The 21597-nt window shown below is 42.0% G+C and overlaps 1 protein-coding gene across 1 annotated transcript in view; it reads left to right on the forward strand.

Annotated features, from left to right (window-relative positions):
* acp2 (acid phosphatase 2, lysosomal) overlaps positions 1–21597 on the forward strand; it is a 90381-nt gene that overhangs the window by 40247 nt on the left and 28537 nt on the right. The gene's annotated exons all lie outside the window — the stretch shown is intronic.

Here is a 21597-nt window from a genome sequence, read left to right on the forward strand (position 1 = left end):
GATCAGACAAATCACATGAAACACAATTTAAGATAATTAATAAACTGCATGTGACTCCTGAAATACGTGGTAAATACGACAACTCATGTTCTGCAACATGCAGGAAGCGTCAAAAACAACCAGGCACTTACTTGCATTTAATACGGTCATGTCCATTGATTAAAATATTCTGGTCTACTGTTCAAACAGAGATAGAGAACCTCCTTGGCATCAAAATAGTAATGGATCCTAAACAGTGTATTTTTGGTATCAGCCCTTTTTCCTTGTCTGGTCAAAATGTAAAATTGTTAAATATCATGTTGTAGGCTGCACGTCTTTCGATCCTGCAGGTTTGGCTTGATGTACATCCTCCTACAGTATCTATATGGTATGATAACTTCTATCATTTCTTCCATATGAACGGTTATCTCATGTACTGCAAGCAACCCTGGAGGATTTTGTTAAAGAGTGGTCCCCCCTTAGCAGTTTCTTCAGCAGTGACGGGCCAGCAATAATAAGTATTGGAGTAAATTAAAACTAAGCATAAATAATCACTGATATAGCGAACCTCCCCCCCACACACACCCCTTTTTTTTTCAGATATTCAGTGTTGTTGTTTGTTTGTCTCTGTGCTTAGTGTCTTGTGTGTTTGTTTGTTTTTTGTTATATATGTTATCACTTTGTAACAGCAGAAAGCTGTGGTCATATGTTGTTTCATTAATGAATGACTTGTTCTGTTGTCTGACATAAAAAATTTAAAAGATAGTTAAAAAAAAAAGGCACTGTTCTCGGACTGCTTAAAGTTTCCTCTAAATACTTCTCTTGGGCCTCATTACTCACAGCCTTGGCTGAATGTATTATTAACTATATGTGGATGATATAACACTTTATATTTGCAATTGCAAATTGATGCATTACAAATGTAGACCAATCTTTTTTAGAGCTACAGAGCCTGTAGAAAGGTGCAGATTAAAAATATATTTTCCTTAAAAACATTGTTATGTTAAATGATTGAAGATGTTTATGTCTTTGTTAGAATTCTGGCAGATAATTCTAGTTCTTCTAAGATTTGTCATCCAATAGTAGAAGGCCATTGGTATCAGGTGGTATCTGTGTTTGATCAGCGTTCAACAGTCTGGATGATTATGCAATGTTTGCCTTGTTAGCAATATTAGCTAGCTTCATCAAGATTAGCTAGCTTTCTCGGAAATGTGACTAATGTTGCTATCGCTAGCTAGCTAACATTAGGGCAGTACAGTATGCTGGGCTCAAAGTGTAGAACTCAGTCATTGTTTGACAAACTGGAAATTTTAGCACTGTTAGCTAGCATTAGCGGTGTTAGCTAGTGCACAAACTGGCAACCAGTTGTGGAGGCAGACGATTCGAACAACAGCCGCATTGTAATGTTAATGCCTTGGAAGGGGGGAGATGCAATAACACCTTTAACATACAGAAATGAAAACCCAACAATTCTGATAATGTTATTATCTCAGCAAAATTAGCACTGACATTACTGAAACATTAACTGTTACTAGCCTCTTTGATATGAATATATTAGGTTTGTTTTATTTACTCCTCTTAAATAAAAAGACAATGTCTTCAGGTTTTACACTATTAATATTAAAATGTTTGAAGGTGTGAGGGGCATTTGAAAAAATAAATATTCAAACCAGAAAATAACTAATGAATTCATCGATAATTAAGATAATAGTAAGTTGCACTTCTGAAAAATCTACACGCCTGCAGCAGGGGGCCCTTTATAAACATTCTTAGTATAACTGAGACACGTGTTCATGTTATTTACATAATCCTTCAATTCACAAGTCATGTTTGAAGTTACCATTCAGCTCCTACAGCGAACAACTCAAACTTGAATGAGTCATTGTTGAGTCAGCCAGCTCATTGTCAAGTACAAACCAGATTTACCTGTCTTTTCAATACACATGGATTACTATTGCTGTATATTGTTATCCAAACAGGCTCGCAGCATTTTAAGCTAAGTCAGCGACCTGTTAAAGCAGGATGGATGTTATGAATGATTGTGTGAAATGAACCGTATCGTGTTTTTCTGGACAACTTAAATAAACAGAATTCAGAATGAAATGAAAGAGGAAGGAAATATATATAAACAAATAAAATTACTACGTTTACTCTTTTAATAACTGTGCATATTACAGATTAAAAAAATTTATAGACCATTATGAATGAATAACCTTTTTCTTTTTTAAAAGCAGCATACACGATTTGATATGCTCAACACAGGAAGTACTTTCTGTACATTAGGTAATCTTTTATTATCCTGTGTGCAAACAAGGGCCATATCTGTGTTGTACACTTTAACATATGTTTCCAGAAAACAATAAACGTAAGGTTTTATTGTCTATCAATCCGTCCCATCCATAATCTTTATCTGCTTATGTTTTTCTCTGGAAAATGCAGCAGCTTTTGTCAAAATCAAACATATAGACCATGGCTGGATTAGCAATCTGGCAAAGCAGAGCTGACAGTGAGCCAGTAGTCTTTGAATTGATAAAAAAAAAGAATAGAAAACACTAGGTGCACAGTCTAAAACACTTGGAGGTTCACGACTACGCACCATGAAATCCAAACAAATACAGCTTGAGTCATAGGGATGCTCTGAGCTGAATGCTAATTTCATTGATTTCATTTTTATTAATTAGCTATGTTTTCAGATGAGGTTGATCTTTGTGTTTGTGTCTCACTTTTGTTTTTGTCACAGAACACTGACTGGACAGCTTATTAGCTTGTAATTATTTGTTGTAATGTTTTGGGTTTGTGGGATTGGGATATATTTTGGTTTTGTCTATTATGTATAATGTAGGTGGGTTCACTATGAAATGATAAAGAAAATGCACTATGAAAGAACATGGGCACAATGCTAATGGGGGACCCCTGCTCATCTTTGCCCCGGGGACGTTTGAGTGGGTTAATACGGCCCTGCTGTTGATCCTGCTGCTGTTTTTGAGCTGAACCATGCGGCATCTCTGCTGCACATGCAGGTGCAGTCGAATGGCGAATGATTGTGTGAAATTAAACTTATTGTGTTTTTCTGGGCAACTTTGATAAACATAAAGAATGAAATGAAAGAGGAATGAAACACACATAAACAAAAAAACTAATTAGTTTACTCTATTTATCTAACTCTGCATATTACTGATTTTAAAAATGCTCAGACCGAGGTATGCTATGAATAAATAATCTTTTTGTTTTTTAAAAGCAGCATACATGATTTGATGTGCTTAATACAGGAAGTACTTTCTGAGAAAACTCTGTACATTAGGTAATGTTTTATTATCCTGTGTGCAACCAAGGGCCAAATCTGCATTGTACCCAACATAAAATATGACATATTTATTTTCCAGGAAACAATAAATGTAGCATTTAATAGTCTATCAATCCATCTCATCCACAATCTTTATCTGCTTATTTTTTTCTCTGGAAAATGCAGCAGCTTTTGTCAAAATCAAACATATAGACCATGGCTGGATTAGCAATATGGCAAAGCAGAGCTGACAGTGAGCCAGTAGTCTTTGAATTAATGAAAAAAAAAAAAGAAGCAGAAAACATTAGGTGCACAGTCTAAAACACTTGGAGGTCTACAACAAATACAGCTTGAGTCATAGGGATGCTCTGAGATGAATGCAGATTTCATTTATTTCATTTTTATTAATTAGCTATGTTTTCAGATGAGGTTGATCTTTGGGTTTGCATGAGTCTCACTTTTGTTTTTTGTCACAGAACTCTGACTGGACATCTTATTAGCTTGTAATTATTTGTAGTGTCTTTGTAATGTTTTGGGTTTGTGGGATTGGGATATATTTTGGTTTTGTCTTATATGTATAATATAGGTGGGTTCACTATGAAATGATAAAAAAATGCACTATGAAAGAACATGGGCACAATGCTAATGGGGGGCCCCTGCTCATCTTTGCCCCGGAGAGCTTTGAGTGGGTTAATACGGCCCTGCTGTTCATCCTGCTGCTGTTTTTGAGCTGAACCATGCGGCATCTCTGCTGTACATGCAGGTGCAGTCGAGGTGGGGGGGTTGCAAACCCATGAAAAGAACCATTTTCCGTTACTTCCCAAATAATTATATTAATAATGTTATTATCTATCACATTTACGATTATCAATAGGTTGAACTATAGAAGAAAAATAAGCACTTTAGCCTTCATATTTGAAAATATCTGTCAAATGATTTAAAATACAATATATGCATCTGTATTACTTACAATAAGACATTCACATTCATACCATAGTCACTGAAGCACATTTTGTATTACAGCTGAGGTAACCAAGGTATATACGTTGTCAGGTTTCACTTCCAGAAAGGCCATATAATCGATCACGCTGTATCCTGGACATTGCGACTGCTGTAATTGTTATCCGTTGCGGTCTCATTATCATAAGTGTTTTTTTTCTCTGAACCCTCTGAACTCACTGATAGAGCGTTCTGAGCGAGCTGCTCCTGTTTGGATGGGTCGCTGTTAACTGTTAACGTGTCGCATCAGAAGCCAAACGCACACACAGTATCAGCTGCCACGGAGAGCCCAACAAGACAGCACCCTGCGACGCTTCTTATGCAACGTTGTGCTATCACCGGCCCCGCTTTAAGGAGCAGCTCTGCTCAAAAACAACTTTACATAACATTCAAATTAATGGCGGGGTAATGTTCTATGGGAGTGTGACATCATGTTGGACAGGCGGGTCAACTTTGATTCAGACCCAGGGAATGGTGCCAACACTTTGACTCTTGAGCCTAAACACTGTTAAATAACATGGCATGAACTTTGAACTGTTTTGTCCTGTGTTGTCAACCAGGTCACGTCTCTTTAGTAATCTATTTATTGTTTAATTCTCTCATTATGGTCCAGCTAGAGACTAAACATACAGCCTCACTGCTGTTTCCACACAGAGGCACCAATTCAGATCCTTTACGCTCCTTGGAATGTTAACGACAGGGCAGGATTGATTTCTTTTAACGGCGTTTAACGTGCCCACAGGGAACATTAATAAATCCCAGATCAGCCCCCATTTATGTTGTTTATTTCTCAGAGGTATTGGCATGTTTATGTTGCGCTCGGGCCGGGACTTTGGCCGCTGGTGCGCGGTGCCAATCAGAGACACTTGCCGATCTCCTTAATCCAATGAGTAAATGGAGCAACCACAATCTGGTCAAGTAACGGTGGTTAAGTAACAGCCTCTTGTTGTTCGCTTTAGGATCTTTCTTTCTTTTATTCCCTGTGCATTTGAAGTGCTTTATAAATGATCTGTTATTCTAGGGTTGCTCCTAATCTCGAGATTTTACTTTACATCGTGAAAAACTCTTTGTGATGTCGCCTCTTCTCCTTATTGATCTTTTCATTAAGGCATTTATTTATAGTTTTTTAAATTGCTCTCCTTTAACAACAGTTATACAGCTTAGCAACACTAATTAGCAGGTGTGCCAAGCTTTTGAATGAAAGAGTTAGCCAACATCAGCATTGTGTTTATGTGTTCTAAGCCAATTTTTACCTTGTCTAGCTAACTAGCTTACAACCAGTAGATTAATAACAGAGTGTTGAGCAGGGTATTGATACATTCATTTGTGAGATCATCTGTGTGTTAACTAGTCCTAGATGCTATCAACAGTTTATTCCTCATCGTAATAGCCCGATTTAAAGTTAAAATATGCAGTTTAAAAAACGATAAACACAAGTAAGATAAGCAGTGAGGATTTTAGCTTTTAACTTTTAGCACAAAGACATGTGGGTAGCTGTCAAGTGAATATCCTTTCACCGGGTTCTTGTTTTTAAATGCTAAATTTTGCCATATTGGCTCTCATTTCAGCCTCCAGGAGTATCTGGCTAACTACTTTTTTGTGTTATATTAAAAACATTTTATTGGATGTAGGTAAGTTACAGCCACAAGCAATGTTCCCCGAGGTAGCTAGGTTTAGAACATTGGTTTGCTCTCATCCCAAAAAACTGAATAAAGGGAAATAAACTGGAGCCTTTGACTGGGTTCTTGTTTTAAAATGCTAATTTTAGCCAGATTGTCTCATCAGCTAGCTAATAAAACCTGACAGTTCTCATTTCCACTACAGACTGTTAGCATGTGTAGCTAACACATTACTGTTCGCATATTATCAATGAACTTTGTATTTATTTGTCGAGTTATAAAATGCCCCATCTTTGTATATGCAAAAAGGTATGTGAGCTATGCAGTCAAACGCAGTTTAAGCCTGTCATATATGTGAGCCAGTTAGAACATTTTACAGGGTTTTTCGCTTGAATAAAAAGCTTGATACAACATTAAAATGGCTGACTTTTGAGGTGTCTTCCACTTTCCTGTTTGTGTTCTGTGAGCCTGTTTTCTGCAGTGCAAATGTTATTTTGATGTCAGGCATGAACATAATAGGATTCTGTGTGGAATCAGAGAGCAGGTTGCTCCTTCAACCAAGGCTATCGTTTGCTGTTTTGATAACAATAAGCCGTCAGAGTTCACCTCCCAGCTCTGGCTGTCTCCTCAGTAGGGCAAAAAACAGGTGCCAAGTCCATGTTTTGTTGGAAAAAAAACAGAACTTTGTGAGTTGACTGTACGACCGCCATGTAACAGCCTTACTCATAACACATGCAGGTGTGTCTTGATTGGTTGTGTAAGCATAAGGCGTGGAATTAAAGGTCACACTCTGTTTACAGCAGACTTGCCATTAATGCTCAGATAATCTCATGTTTATTTTGTTTATTGGGCTCCTTGGTGCAGCCTATCACAGCCACCCAGAGGAATTGTTTCTGGTCCCACAGCTGGTCATCGAGATTAATAACTCTTTTGCACCTGCTGTTGATTCCATCTCTTCTTTTTTTTTTTTTTTGTTGTATCATTCATTTGCGTGTTTGCAGACAGCACAGAGTAAATGTGGGTCTGGATTTGGTTGTAAGGTTTTGGGCGCAGCATCTTTGCGTGCCACCGCTCTCCATTAAGCTCCTCTGAATGTGTGTCTCCGACTCTGTCCCGCTCTGTAAGCTTTAGCCTCGTGGCTGGCATGTTTGACGGATGATTTACTTGGCAGCTAAGCACGCAAACATGCCCCCTGTGTGACCTCGGTTCGGTGGGTGTTTGTTGTGCTGCTGACTAAGATTCCTATAGGCACTAACCCAGTCCCGCTAATAGGCTTGTGCACAGGTTCAAACTCTTGCAGACAGCTGCTGGTGGAGAGTGCATATGGGGCATGTGGTAAACAGACTCCTGTACAAAAACATAAAGGTTTACAGGAAGTAGGTGACGCAAGCACTTTCTTAAAACCTCCATAGTGTTGCTGACACTTAAAAAAACAAATATTTGTGAATGCAAACCTCTCAATAAGAACAGCTTTAGCTCTGCTCTCCCTAGTGAATGTACCTCCACGTGACACCAGCGTAAGAAAGGTAATTATCTTACTCAAATATAAGGTTATGTAACGTACTGTGTTCAGTCTGTTGAAATGGAACTGGGCATACAAAGCAGAATGGTTGCAACACCTCTATTATGTACATGTATTTGTCACGCGTGTGCTTTCTGTGTGCACACGTCCCTTCTTACTTTCAATACACTGATATGTGTATGTAGAAAACGTGCAAGGCATGGCCCAGTGATATCTGACATGGTGAGGAGCAAACCGTCTGAGGTCGAGGGGAGAGCTTTCTGACGCAGGACCACACCATTATGAGGCTGCCAGGGTCGGGTAGTGATAGATGACGTCAAAAAGTAACTATAATCAGCCCAGACTGCATTCAAATTTTACACTGACGACGATTCTTTGATTACATTTTCGATTATGTCTTTAAAGGTGCAGTATGTAGGAATTCAAGTTTAAAAACATAAAAAACGAGATGTCAAAGAAGTCTTGTATTATGCTGTAGAGATATTTACTGAAGTTAGCATGCTAACTGCTAGCCCCAGCCCCATCCTTTCTCACAGTGCCACTCCGAGCTCTGAGTCCAGACTACTAGCTGCACAGCTAACTCAGCTAATGAGCTGAATGTTTCCAGTAGTAAGCGGCAACTCATTTGATATACTGCTCCCTGTTTGTTTGTATAGCTAATGTTGTTAATGTTTAAAGGAGACCTATACTTTTTTTCCCTTTTCTTTAGTATCATATATATATGATGTATATAAATCTACCAGCAGAAGTTTCACTTTCCCACAGAAAACACTGCTCCTGAAACACCTCGTCATTAGTCCCATCTTTGATTCCATGACTTTGTGACATCACAGTATGTCAGCATGTCATACATTTGCATAAATATTACTAGCAGCTAGTTTGGCACGCAATAATTAATTTAGCACAGGTGCTCTGTTGTAGTTGTTATCAGTGCTGGGCCAGGCGTGTGTGAGCTGACCAATCAGACTGTGTATTCTTGACGAGGGTCTTAAAGAGACAGGAGCTAAATCAGAGCGTTTCAGACAGAGAGGGAGTGCAGTGCTGCAGAACTCGACGGTATGAGAAAAATATTTTGTGCATTAGCATGTAAACCTGTTCTAGTAGTAACCCAAAATAAAAGTATGAACTGAAAATGAGAATAACATGTGTCCTTTAAAGTAATCCTAAAGTATTAAGATTTGATTGTTTTTTGTTATTCATAACCAAAGGAAAAGTAACAGACTACATTCAAAAGTACTGCAGAGGAGATGCATGATGGCAGCACACAATACAACACGGGGCGGGGGGGGGGAACCTTCGGAAAGAAATATTGACCTCGCTTGCACGTCAATAACACCAAAACATTTGGCGGAAGCGCGTCACCGGTGCATTTTCAGCAAACACGAGGCGGAATTTCCATAGATGGAGCTGAGTCTATAACAGCGACCCACTCACACTGTTTAACAAGGCCCGAGGTGTGTGTGTGTGTGTGTGTGTGTGTGTGTGTTCAGCATGTGTAAGCTAAGTGGGGCGTTATCTTTGTTGTGTGACCGTAAAAGCCCAGTTATTGGTCATAAAAGTGCACGCGTCAGGACACAGTGAGCCCAGGCTGAAACACTTGTGTATGTGTGTGCAGTATGCGTCGTAAAGCTTAGCAGTGTGCACACAGTATGCTGTGGAACAGCACAGACAGGCCATATCATTAAGCTGTTGTCTATGTGTGAGTCAGTGTGGACATCCGTGTGTGTGTGTGTGTGTGTTGCCCTGTGGCCCAGGTAACAGAGGGACATGTACTTCCTGATAGATTAAACCTTACATAACAACACATTCCACTCAGCAGGTAAACAAGCACCGGGACTAAGGTCAAAAACAGGGAGGCACCGGCTCGACCGCGGAGCCAGACGCTGGAGGCTCAAGCCTGTCCGAGCCTCGGTGACCCACAATACACACAAACTCAAGCTGTCATTAAAATCTGAATGGCTTAGAAAGCTCAGTCATCAGCGAGGACTGTAAGCATCCATTTGGCCAGTCAGTTAATTGGCACTGTAGTACAGTAACAGTCTCCAGTGGAGGGCGAGGAATGCTGGAAAAAATGTTGTTGTTGGAACGCTGAAATATGCCGCGACCGGGCCAAAGAAAAATCCTGTGATCCGTCACACGAGGGAAATATTGGAGCGAGGATAAATGCACGTATAGGAATTTTGTTGGGGAATGGAGAAGTGTTTCTAATAACGTGTTCCAAGTCAAGTTGCATGTTTCAGTCCTCGTGTTAGCGTTTAGCATTAGCATTGGCGTTTCTTCTCACTGAAAAACGATTTTGTGAAAGAAGAATCTGTACATAGGAAAGATGAGTTCATGTGTGTGTGTGATTGTTAATGTCACGCAAACAGTGTTCAGGAATAAAATACATTTTCTGTCGTCATTGTGCAGCCTGGTTAAAAGAAAATTGAGCTAAAAACCTCTTTTGGAGTTGGTCCACGTAAATTACAATGAATACACTATTTTGTTTCAAGAATTTGTACAGTCAAGGATTCATTTATTTATTTACTCAAGGACTTATTGCATTTTTGGACTGTCTGACTAAATGGTGACCCCAGGGCAATTTTTGAGTAATTTCAGTGACAGTATTTGGGATTTGGGATATCTTACTATATATTACTTTGCCACATTTTTTTTTTGTCTTCTAATTATTACTACCACTGCAAATTCACATTTTATATACAAAAAATAAGAGGATTAAACAGCCTAACGTGTTCATAGTATTAGTAGTCCCTGAAGGTCTACTAGCATCCTGAAACTGTCGCTAGTAAAAGGTTAAATGCCAGCAGCTCATGTTAGACTGTAAGTGGATGCATTTTGAATGCTCATTTCCCTAGTGAGTGCCGAAGGTTTGGCGCGAGGTTCATAAAAGTCTGGGTTTAAAGAAGGAATTTCAAAGACACGTGCCTTCATTCATTCATTCATAATCAACACACTCGCGCTAATGGAAACGCGAGATAAGATCGACTTGACTGTACCCTGAGGGGAAACTCGGCTCAGCCCCGGAAACATCAGAACAGACGCAGGTAGCATTACAAGACACAAGCTGACTGCATTAATGTTAAACACACAGAAGGTCTCGGCGCTGACATCCACATGTAGGCTTTACCCAGAGCGTTGAGGCTTTAACGCATTCTGACGCAAATTGTCTCTGTGGCTGTTAACCTAAAGGCTCACTAATTCGTTAACAGAGATGAGATTAGAGGAATGTATAGGGGGAAACAACATTTGGACACAGGCCAACGCTCCGAGGAATGTATGGCATTGTCAGAGACGCAATGTACAGACGAAATGTGTTCCTTCATGCTTCTTAAAGTGAATTTAAATACTGTGAGCTGGGCCGTATTTGCATGTAATGTATTTATATATCATCTGATTGTATTGTGATAACAGCAGGTTTGAAGTTTACCACCAATGCCCAAGCTGCCGTTTTGACGAGGGACGACTGCATTTCAACATTTGAGAGCTGGACAACCTGGGATAATTTGAACTGGAACTCGGGAACAATAAAAAAAAAAAAACATACATTCTTATTACACTGCATTGTCAAAACATAAGGTTGAGAATTTAATCTAAAGTTACATCATATCCATGGTTTGCCAGCCTTTAATCGCCTAGCAGTTACGCTAGCTAGTCAATGTAGCAGTATCTAACCAAAATTTGTGTTGGTCTGTTCAAGTTTTAGCATACATTTCCCAAAGACCTCATAACTAAAGCTAAATGGATCAAGTTTTGGTGTTAAAGTTATGCAGCAACAGTGATCACTTCACATTTTAGGCTTAACTCTTCACTTCACCTGTTAGCAACAGCGGTGTTTTGCTAAAGGAAAGTTGAAGCCCGATATAATAATACAGATGGAATTAGATTTGCGTTCTGTAGAAAAATATCACAGTGATGCATCAAACGACAACATGCACGTCCGTGTTTGAATGTGTGTTTTGCAGCTTTTAGGTCATCAGTGGTATCATCCCAAATCCAGTGAGTCAGATTGGTTGTGCGCTGAGGGCCGGCCCTCAATGTTAAACTGCCACGCTCCGCATTATAGGCTTAAGCTAATGCCTCATTAGCATCAGTGTCTCACTGACTGCGCTCTAAAACAGCATCCCCCTTCACTGCAGAGGACCTGTTAGCATCACTGCCAACCACACAGAGCCCGCGGAGGCTGAGGCAAAAAGGCATGTCACGCCACCCAGCTAGTCAGAAACGCAATAGTGTAGTATGGGCACAGTGGAAAAACACTGCTGCATTCAAAATTAATTAATTAATTCCCGATAAGGTTAAGAAATGTTGTATCAGGACAGTTATCAGTTCTAGATCTAAATGCCTGCACCACGTCTGGGGTCGAGCTTCGGATCCAAAAACACCTTGACAGGTTTTGTCACTGCATTCTCTAGATTTACGGTGCACCTGATGGGTGTGTTCACGTCAAGCATGTTCGATGTATGATTCTTGAAATACCTGAGCACAGGTGGCACCAAATACCTCACGCCTGCACACTTCAGGTAAATTAGGGGCGAGAAACCAACCACAGGAAATACCGCAAATGCACTTTTACAAGGCCTGACAGCAATACAGAGAACTGTGATCGCACATTTTAAGGGGTCTCAGTAGTGATAGTGTAAAAGAAGCGCCCTCTTTACAGTTCCGTGTCTTAATTTCTTCCTGCTCTGTGTTACTAAAGATCAGACCCACACAGATGGAAACATGGATAAGCTGATAGGCTTTATGTGCACGACTGTATGTGTGCATCAAAGTCACCATAACTCCTAATCTTGCCTTGCGTGTTTTGGTTTTTGATTATGACGGAGAATGGCGTGCTTAAAACCCAGATATCATGCAGATGCTGCGGCTTCCTGACGCGTGTGGATTAAGTGTCAGAGGGCGGACAGCGTGCAACGGATTTTTACATACTAATGCCGCTTTTCCGTGAATTTAAAGGGATTTGTATGTATAGTTACAGGTCTGATTTTCATTTTAAATAATGGATCAAATGATTTAATAAGAACAAATGTGGTCCTTGACCCTTTTAGCCGTGTTAGCAGCGTGGCTCTACAGATGGTGGGCCGACGATCTGGACTGAAATATCTATCAACCATGAGGATTGAGTTTCCATGACGTTTTGTAAAGATATTTGTAGTCTAGGATGAAACCATGTAATTTTAATCATTCCCTGACTTCTTCTCCAGTGCTATACTGGATAGTTTGCCCTTAAATGTGGTAAACACATTCATTGTCCTCACTGGATGAATAGAGTAATAACTCTGAGCCCCTGACTTTTTCCATCATCGTTAGGTCAGAATACCTTTGTGTCAACTAATTCCCATCTGCCACAGCTGAACCTAATGGTAAACATCACCTGCCAAGCGAGCTGGAGTTATCATTGTGAACATATTAGCACACTGATGTGAGCATTTAGCCCAAGTAGAGGCACACAGAGCTGCCAGTATGGCTGGAGACTCTATACTCGTCATATGGAAATAGAAACAGGTTCTACAATCTTAAGCAGTCATTTCCTTGTTGGTTTAGTGTGGTAGTATGCTAACATTTGCTAATAAGGGCTTAACATATAGTACAGCTGTGGCTGATGCGAATGTCTTAAGTTCACACGGAAAAAATTGCGAAGATAATTGATATGGCGAGATGAGGGTGCTAAAAGTCAGTCGCCATGAATGTTTATATTCAGTTTCATGGCAAGCTATCCAGCGCTGGAAAGGAACCATTCAAATCATGAGGATACATCCATCTGAGACAATGATTATCTGTACAAACCCTTATTTAAATTGTATTAGTCTTCTTATAAACGCTCTATGTGAATGAGCATAAAACCAATACACAGTTTTTTTATGGAATAATCCCAACAGGGATTCTTTTAGACACAGCACTGCTAACCATGTTCTAATCCAGACTAAATGAATCAAAGACTGATCAGCAATGCAAAAAAACATCATCACATGATAGGAAATAAGAACTTGTGTTCTGTTTGTTTAAAGACATCGATTTAGGAATGTAGATGAGTTTCAGAGTGTTATGGGAATCATGGAATTCCCTGGGGGATGGAAAAGTATTTCTCTTTCAGAAGCCTATGTCTGCACAGCCATCAGGATTTCTTTTGAACAACCTGAGGGTGAACAGCACTTAAGTTCAAACATGCCATCCTTTGTAGAGCAAAAGGTCGAAAAACTTAACATGCAAAGCAGCATAAAGGTGACATGTTGACTGTCATGCTATGGATTTGCATATTAGCTATGTTTACCCTGGTGCCTGCAGGGAGTCATGTGGTCTGGTATGATGTTTTTCGCATGTGAAGATCTCACACAAGAAAGCGTAAAATAGACTGAGATAAACTTTAAAAGGGGGCTGACAACTCTGAAGCTCGTGGGTAAACTTTAAAATTCGATAAATGTGAAATATATGAATGAGAGCACATGTGTAGACATGGAGTATAACCAGTCAGTTCAGTGTTTCTACTTCAATACTTGAAATTGCACATTTCATCCTACACCTTTTGAACAAAATGTGTTGGGCTAAGTAGTGCTGTGGTTTTGGAATTGAAATAATTTGTTTTGTTTTTACCAATGTCATCTGGCTGTATTTACAATATATGCATAGCTCTGTGCTGGAACTGAAATATTATACGCATAAAACTGAATGAATCTAAAGCCGGGGGTGATTAGCGTAGCTTAGCATAACGACTGGAAGCAAGTAAGTAAGAGGCAACGGCAAGTGTGGCTGTCCAAAGTTAAACATTTTAGCAATTAACATGTTTGTTTATTGTGTGTGAAATAGAAATATGGAAACAACACATTTCCGCCCGCTTCCAGTCTTTATGCTAAGCTATGCTAATAACCCCCGTCTCTAGATTCATATTCAGTGTATGCAGAATGGTGAGTTTAATTTGCCATCAAAGAATACACATCTGAGATTAAGGGAGTGTAACCATTTGACCGATCTCTGATACTAGTTAGCGTGTTAGCCTGGCTGACCAGGACTACATCAGTGCAGCCATGCTAGCTTTTAGCTACCTGGAACTAGTTTGTCAATTCTGTTGCTAACCAGCCTTGTACATTTTACGTTTTTAACTGATATCTGGCTCATTAAATACACTCACAAGTTAACATGTAAGCTTAGATGACCAAGGCTACATCCATGTGGCCATGCTAGCTTTCAGTTTCCTAGACCTGTTTGTCACTTACTCTGTTGCTAACCGGCCTCTTACTTTTCAGATTATTGCCCCCCACCCAGATGATTAATTCAAACTGAAAAGGTATCCTGGCATTTTGTTATGTTGCAATGGACAGAAGCAAGGCCAGTCAGGCCACACAAACACTGATGTGCCTCCAAAATAGAAAACCGACACACAAGGCTGCTTACATGACTTGCTTCCAGCCCATTAGATATTATACCAACTCATCAGGGACAAAAATATATGAGCTGACGTACGGTTGGTGTTGTTCGCAGAGAATTTCCTTTGAAAAACATGTTTACGAGCTGCGAGAGTGTCGGCTGATAAGACACTGCATGTGGACTAACAGGCTGGAAGCTTCCACTCCACTGCCAGCGTGGTAAACAGCAGCAGGAGTGTTTTGCGAGCGGTGGGCGGGACATGGGCTCCACATGCTGTCCAAACACGTGGAGTCTGAATGTTATGGACCGAGAGAGACAGAGCTGCAGAGACTTGAGCTTTCCATTGACACACACACACACACACACACACTTCAGCTCACATGCACATACATGCTCCTCCGAAGACAAAAAAAGTGCGATGTTTTTCTTCCTACTTGATTTAGCTCCTTCTTCGTTGGAAGCATTGGGGAAGTGAGTACTAATAGATCGTCCACATCTGTACCGACTAAAAACCACCTTGGCTTGAGTCAAACTGAGCAGGCACAGGCCCAAGACAACACCAGTGTTACCACGCCTGGTCCGCAAGGCGCCCAAGATGTTTCAAAATAGCGGAAAACTTAACCCAGAATTGTTCATTTGCAGCAGGAATGACAGTTCAAAATGAGAGATGTCCAGTACTCAGATACTAAAACCAAGCATCCGGATTTTGGCCTCGAGGCAGCTATCTGTCCGGGCAGGCATGCAGAAGTGATGGCTGATAAAAAGCCAAAAATGACTGAGAGAGAATGCATCGGGGCTGATTGACCTGTTGACCTTTATGTAACTTAGAGTGCTGCCGTAGCTCCAGGACACAGACCTAAAGAGAGTGCAGACTGTTACCAAATGCTGATAGATGTGAGAGATAGTCTCTGACCATATGACCTCCCACTTCCCTCGGTTCTCTTCCTTCTTTTGGAACGATTTTGAAACAAACAGATCATGAAAGCAGAAGTGAAAGCGTCAACAACAGCCCTTTTCCAGCTTCCAACCTACCTACAACCTTAACTTTTAGGGCCTGGTACAAGAACATGGCTTTTAGTCATGTTAACAGTGTGGCTGCAGTGATGGAAACAACGATCTGTCGGCTCACCACTTTGTTTGAGACCAAAATATGTCAACAACTTTCAAATGGATTGTCATTAATTTAGTAATCATATTCATGTATCTGTTTTAAAACAACTTTGGTGATCCTTTAAAGGGGCAGTTCATTGACTAATAAAATGCTACCAGGTTAGCTAACAAGCTAAACTAAGCAGGTCATCATGGTGAACGTTCTAATATCTTATGTGCAATAATCAAACATTTTGCACCGTTTATGTTGCAACATGAGGATCTGATCATCAGATGTGTTCAGAGGGTGAAGCCTGCGTTTTTTTTTTTCATGCTTTCAAATCCTTCATTTTCGTGCGACCTTGTGTCATCTCTCATATCTCCGTCCCTGCTCTGTTTGACGTGGATTCATTTCCCTCATTTCCCCCAGATGCTGAGAAATCTGCCAGTGCGCTTCTGTTTCTAGCTTCCTCTGATTGGCCCCCTCTCCCCAACAACTGATGACACATCATTTCCGACAATCTCACGTTTACACATGCAAAAAGTACTATATATACAGATACACAAACAAATATTTAATGGGTATATCAGCCCAGTGGCTTTCTAAGGGAAGATCCAATAACGTTTGCAACCATACAGGATCTTAAAGCATGTTTGAGGTTAGGGCAGCATTTTCTCCGCCGTGTGATCCTTTGATCAGTTGGATCAGGTTAAGAAGTTCTTATTTCTGTGACAAATGTGATATTTTCTCTTAAGTGTTTGATCCAGCGTGGTATTTCTAAGATATATGTCAGTATGTTATGTTTCCACGCGGGATCACGAGTGCTTGTGTGCCTCTGTCGTCTCTTCAGTGGAGAGCCAGCGCTGGCTACTGTAAGTGGGTCACAGCTCCGCCCCGCTGCTGCACGGCGAAGTTCAATGAGCCCGGCTGAAACCCTCCTTAGGCTGATTCAGGGAGAAATAATGGGGCCAGCGACTCTCAATCCCCTCAAGAGCTCCAGCACAGCACGGCAGCAGGCTGGCAGGGAGGCCCAGTGGAGCGCAGGGTGGACGAGGTTGCCAAAAGGAGCAGCTATTCGCTCTTTAAGACCCTAATCTACCGCGTGTACCACACATGCTGTTCAATTGTGCAGTACATTGGGAGCACTGAGTCCATATACTGTATAGAGGCAGACGTACAAAGTTCAATTTCATATGATTAATTCCAGTTTGGCCGCTCGATGCAGATCAAGGCATAAACAAATCATGCCGGGGTCACGGGTTTAATTCCCCAGCGGAGCTACTCTCGAGCTCCTGAGTGCAGACGACCTGTTTATTTAACTGATCGTACCGTGAATGGAACTTGTTATCCTGTTAAGATTAACAATTGATGCTATTGCAACTCCCAATTCTGCGGGAAAAAAAAAAAAAATGATTTCAATTGAAATATGTAATAAAATGATGGCTGTCATGTGGAAATACTTGGAGAGTTCTTGCAGGATGTTTTCACATGCCTGCGTGAAATCGAATGAACAAATCCACGTAAGGCTGATTATTTAGTTAACATATTTTCCAACGGCCTTTACGTGATCCGCCTTTGGAAAGTAATGTATGGCAGTCGATGCCAGGATAGATAAAACACGATACAGTGTCCTGTAATCACGACTTTCTTCGTGCTGGTGCTCCCCTTCATACAGCCGGTGCCCGTTTCATCTTTCCGCCCCTGGCCCCTCAAACATCTTGCGTCCACCACTGCCAGCCGAGATCGCTCATAATTGGAAATTTCCCGAGAAATGTCAAAAGCTTGTTGACAACAGCCCTCCAAACAGTAAGGTGATGGTGCAGATTTCATGGCTCCACCGCCTCGGCCATGCCGAATTCCTCTCTTGCTCGTCTGCTCGTTGGGTACGAGCATGTGATTGTGAATGTGATTCTAAATTTGGGAATAATTGAGGGCATTCAGGAATAGACCAGATCGACGCAGACACACAGACGGTGGCTTCAAAGGAGCATCCTGTGAAAACTGTATTTTTAGGAAACCTTCCTCTGTTGCTGCACAGCTTGAGAAATTCACGTCCCTGACACACTTTATTTGGCGGGGCCGTCCTTTATGTTGAGGAACAGGAGCGGCAAACAGCCGAGGCATCGTGCAACAAAGGCGTCTGTTTTCGTGTCCTTCTCCTGCGGTTTGCCTTCGGAGCAGAAATGTGCCCTTACAGATTTTGTTGAAGAAACAGGGAAGAAAAAAACAGGTTTTTTTTCTTCTCCTCCTCAGACAGGGAGTGCAGAGTGGGGAGAGCGGGGTGAGGAACATTGTGTCCCTCCTGGTGGCTTGGTGGTGGGTTCTTATGTAAGGCTGGTTTCTGCCTGGCAGCAGAGCAGAGCCCCGCTGACAGTGTCACACTGCTAATTAATACACACCAGCTAGAGGTGTGCCCTCAGTGGCTGCTTGTGTGTGTGTGTGTGTGTATGTGTGTGTCTGTGTGTGTTCATTTTCCGTCTGTACTGGAGAATAGAAAACTTGCTGAAGTGATGCCCGTAAAGAATATTTAAGCTGCTGATATTTTTCCACAATTACAGGGTTCGGCGTTTTCAAGGGGACCCTGGGCGATTAATTAAATTGATCCATGCATGAATGAGAGCAACAACAGTGGTCCGAAACGCCGCTCACTTTCTGCGTCATCTGCAAAGCGAGACTTTCACGATGTCAGCCAATCCTAGCCCCACATTTCTCCCGTTTGTGTCCCCCTGACTCTCCTTTCCTACCTGCACACCTGTTCCCACTTCCCCATCGGCTCAGAGGCATACTTTACATACCGGCCCACTTCCAAGCACTCCCTGATTATTGTAGTACCATAGTGGTTTATCCATTTTGTCTTCCTGCCTGTTGTAACCCCCTGCCTGTCTTTTGGATTCCTGGTCAACAGTAAAGACTACAGCCCAATCCCAGGTTTTCAAGTGAATCCGCTGCCCCTCAGAAGAGTTACATGATGCAGTGGTTAAAATCTCCCCCATGAAATAGGATAACCTCTCTAGACTCGCATACGTCATCAGTCGGTGTCAGTGAGGTCTACCTGAACAGATGTTTTCCATATCCCATTTGCCATTCATCTAATGGGAATTAAAAAGCACAGACGATTTGTTGACAACTTCATGCTGTCAGTCAAGTCACCAAATGAGAAGGTAAAGCAGCGCTTAGCATCCTGTGCTAGTCTGCGATGATATTAGACGACTTTGCTTTCAGATGTCATATGCCATCAAATGCCGGGAATGCCACTTTGAAATATGTAAAAATGCACAAATCAGCAAAAATAATGTAACTTTATGGCAGTGTGTCCAAAAGTTTATATAGCCTACTGTTAGCTACAGAAAACTAAACATACAAGTTGACTATATTGACAAAAAAATGTGCTGGTCTGCCCATTTGCCTATTTGATGGGGAAAATATGTCAAAACATAATCCACAGATATTACAGTCGACAGCTTTATCTGGAACTATTTCTTTGGTAAAAAGTTCTTCCAAATAAAAGCATCCACGTCTTTGAAAGCACTTCAGTTTCCATCCATCCATCCATTGTCAACCGCTTATCCAAAATCGGGTCGCGGGGGCAGCAGCTTCAGTAGCGAGCCCCAGACATCCCTTTCCCCGGCCACATCGGCTAACTCTGACTGGGGAATCCCCAGGCGCTCCCCGGCCAGAGAAGATATATAATCCCTCCACCTGGTCCTGGGTCTACCCCTAGGTCTCCTCCCAGTTGGCCGTGCCAGGAACACCTCCCTAGGAAGGCGCCCTGGTGGCATCCTCATCAGATGCCCGAACCACCTCAACTGGCTCCTTTCCACGCAGAGGAGCAGCGGCTCTACTCCGAGTCCCTCCCGGATGGCTGAGCTTCTTACCCTATCTCTAAGGGAGGCCCCAGCCACCCTGCGAAGAAAACCCATTTCGGCCGCTTGTACCCGCGATCTCATTCTTTCGGTCATGACCCATCGCTCATGACCATAGGTGAGGGTAGGGACGAAGATTGACCGGTAGATCGAGAGCTTTGCCTTAGGCTCAGCTCCCTTTTCGTCACAACCGTGCGGTGAAGCGCATGCAACACCGCACCCGCTGCGCCGACTCGCCTGTCAATCTCCCGCCCCATCATCCCCTCACTCGTGAACAAAACCCCGAGGTACTTGAACTCCTTCACTTGGGGCAAGGACACATTCCCCACCTGGAGTAGGCAATCCACCGGTTTCCTACTGAGAACCATGGCCTCAGATTTAGAGGTGCTGATCCTCATCCCTGCCGCTTCGACACTCAGCTGCGAACTGATCCAGTGAGCGTTGTAGATCTACAGCCGATGATGCCATCAAGACCACATCATCTGCAAAAAGCAGTGATGTGATCTTAAGGTCACCGACCTGTAGCCCCTCCATACCACGACTGCGCCTTGAAATCCTGTCCATGTAAATCACAAACAGGATTGGGGACAAGGCACAGCCCTGGCGGAGGCCAACACCCACTTGGAACAAGTCCGACTTACTTCCGAGTATACGCACACAGCTCTCGCTTTGAGAATATAGGGATTGGATGGCCCTGAGAAGGGACCCCCTCACCCCATACTCCCGCAGCACCTCCCACAGAACATCCCGGGGGACCCGGTCGTACCCTTTCAGTTTCATGGGTAATTAAACATTTTGGGAGAATTATTAGCTATCGTGAAAACACTAAGACAAGAACATTGATCCCCTTATGAATGAGGAAGTTAGCCTAGCTAAGCAGTCTTAGCATAGACTGGAAGCAGTTAGCCTGGCTCTGTCCAAAGTTAAAAAAATCTGACGACCAACACTGTTAATCTCGCTAAAAGACACTGAAAGTAATTTAGAGGGAGTGGCATACTTTTGCTTGACAAACAATAGAGATTTTACATCTCTGTTTGTGAGGTGTTTTTTCCTTAGCTAGGCTATTAGCCCGAGTTTCAGCTACAGACATTATCATGGTATCAGTCTTACCTAACACTCGGTAAGACAGATAAGATAAAAAAAACCTCTTCCTTTAAATAGCACAAACACAATTAGAGTCAGCATTGACAGCAAAAGTCTCAAAAATAAAATGTTCTGCATGACTTTATCAGAGAAATGACCCAAAAAAGAAGTTCTTAAAGCCTCCACGTCTTGTTTGAACCAATATGTAACTTGTGATAAGACATAGCCTCATCAATGGAAAATATTCCTTACAGTAAACACGCGTAATAAGATAAGTGCATGTCAGAGGGACACGACGTTCTCGTATCACTCATCCCTGCAGTTTATCTGCATGCGAGTCTGTGTGTGTGTGTGTGTGTGTGTGTGTGTGTGGCAGACGGAAACAGGTGAATTGAGTTGTTTACTCTGCGCTTTGAACCTGCTGACCTCCCAACGTTCACTACTCAGTCTTTTCTGGAGACGCGTGGCTTGGCAGGAAGTCATTGGCTCAGTATGAGCTTCCTGCGTTGGCCCCCGTCCGAAAATAAAAACACTTACGGAGGGAGAAAGTCTTGGCCGGAGAGTTCAGCTCCTCACTCTCCACAGGACGGAGGTAGGATATCCTCCCCGTCTGACACACCGTCAGGAAGCTATTAGTCTTTGTGCCAAATGCATGATACCCCGGTGTGTGAGGGAGAGGGAGAGAGGCAGGATGGGATGTGGAGTCTCGTGAGGTTTATAATCAGTCATTCAAAGGAGGATAAACTCATTTATAAATCAGTTTCCCTATATTTCAGGCTTTTAACCTCATAGTTAGC

The sequence above is a fragment of the Sparus aurata genome, chromosome 24 (assembly GCF_900880675.1).
Source record: "Sparus aurata chromosome 24, fSpaAur1.1, whole genome shotgun sequence".
NCBI classification, from domain to species: domain Eukaryota; kingdom Metazoa; phylum Chordata; class Actinopteri; order Spariformes; family Sparidae; genus Sparus; species Sparus aurata.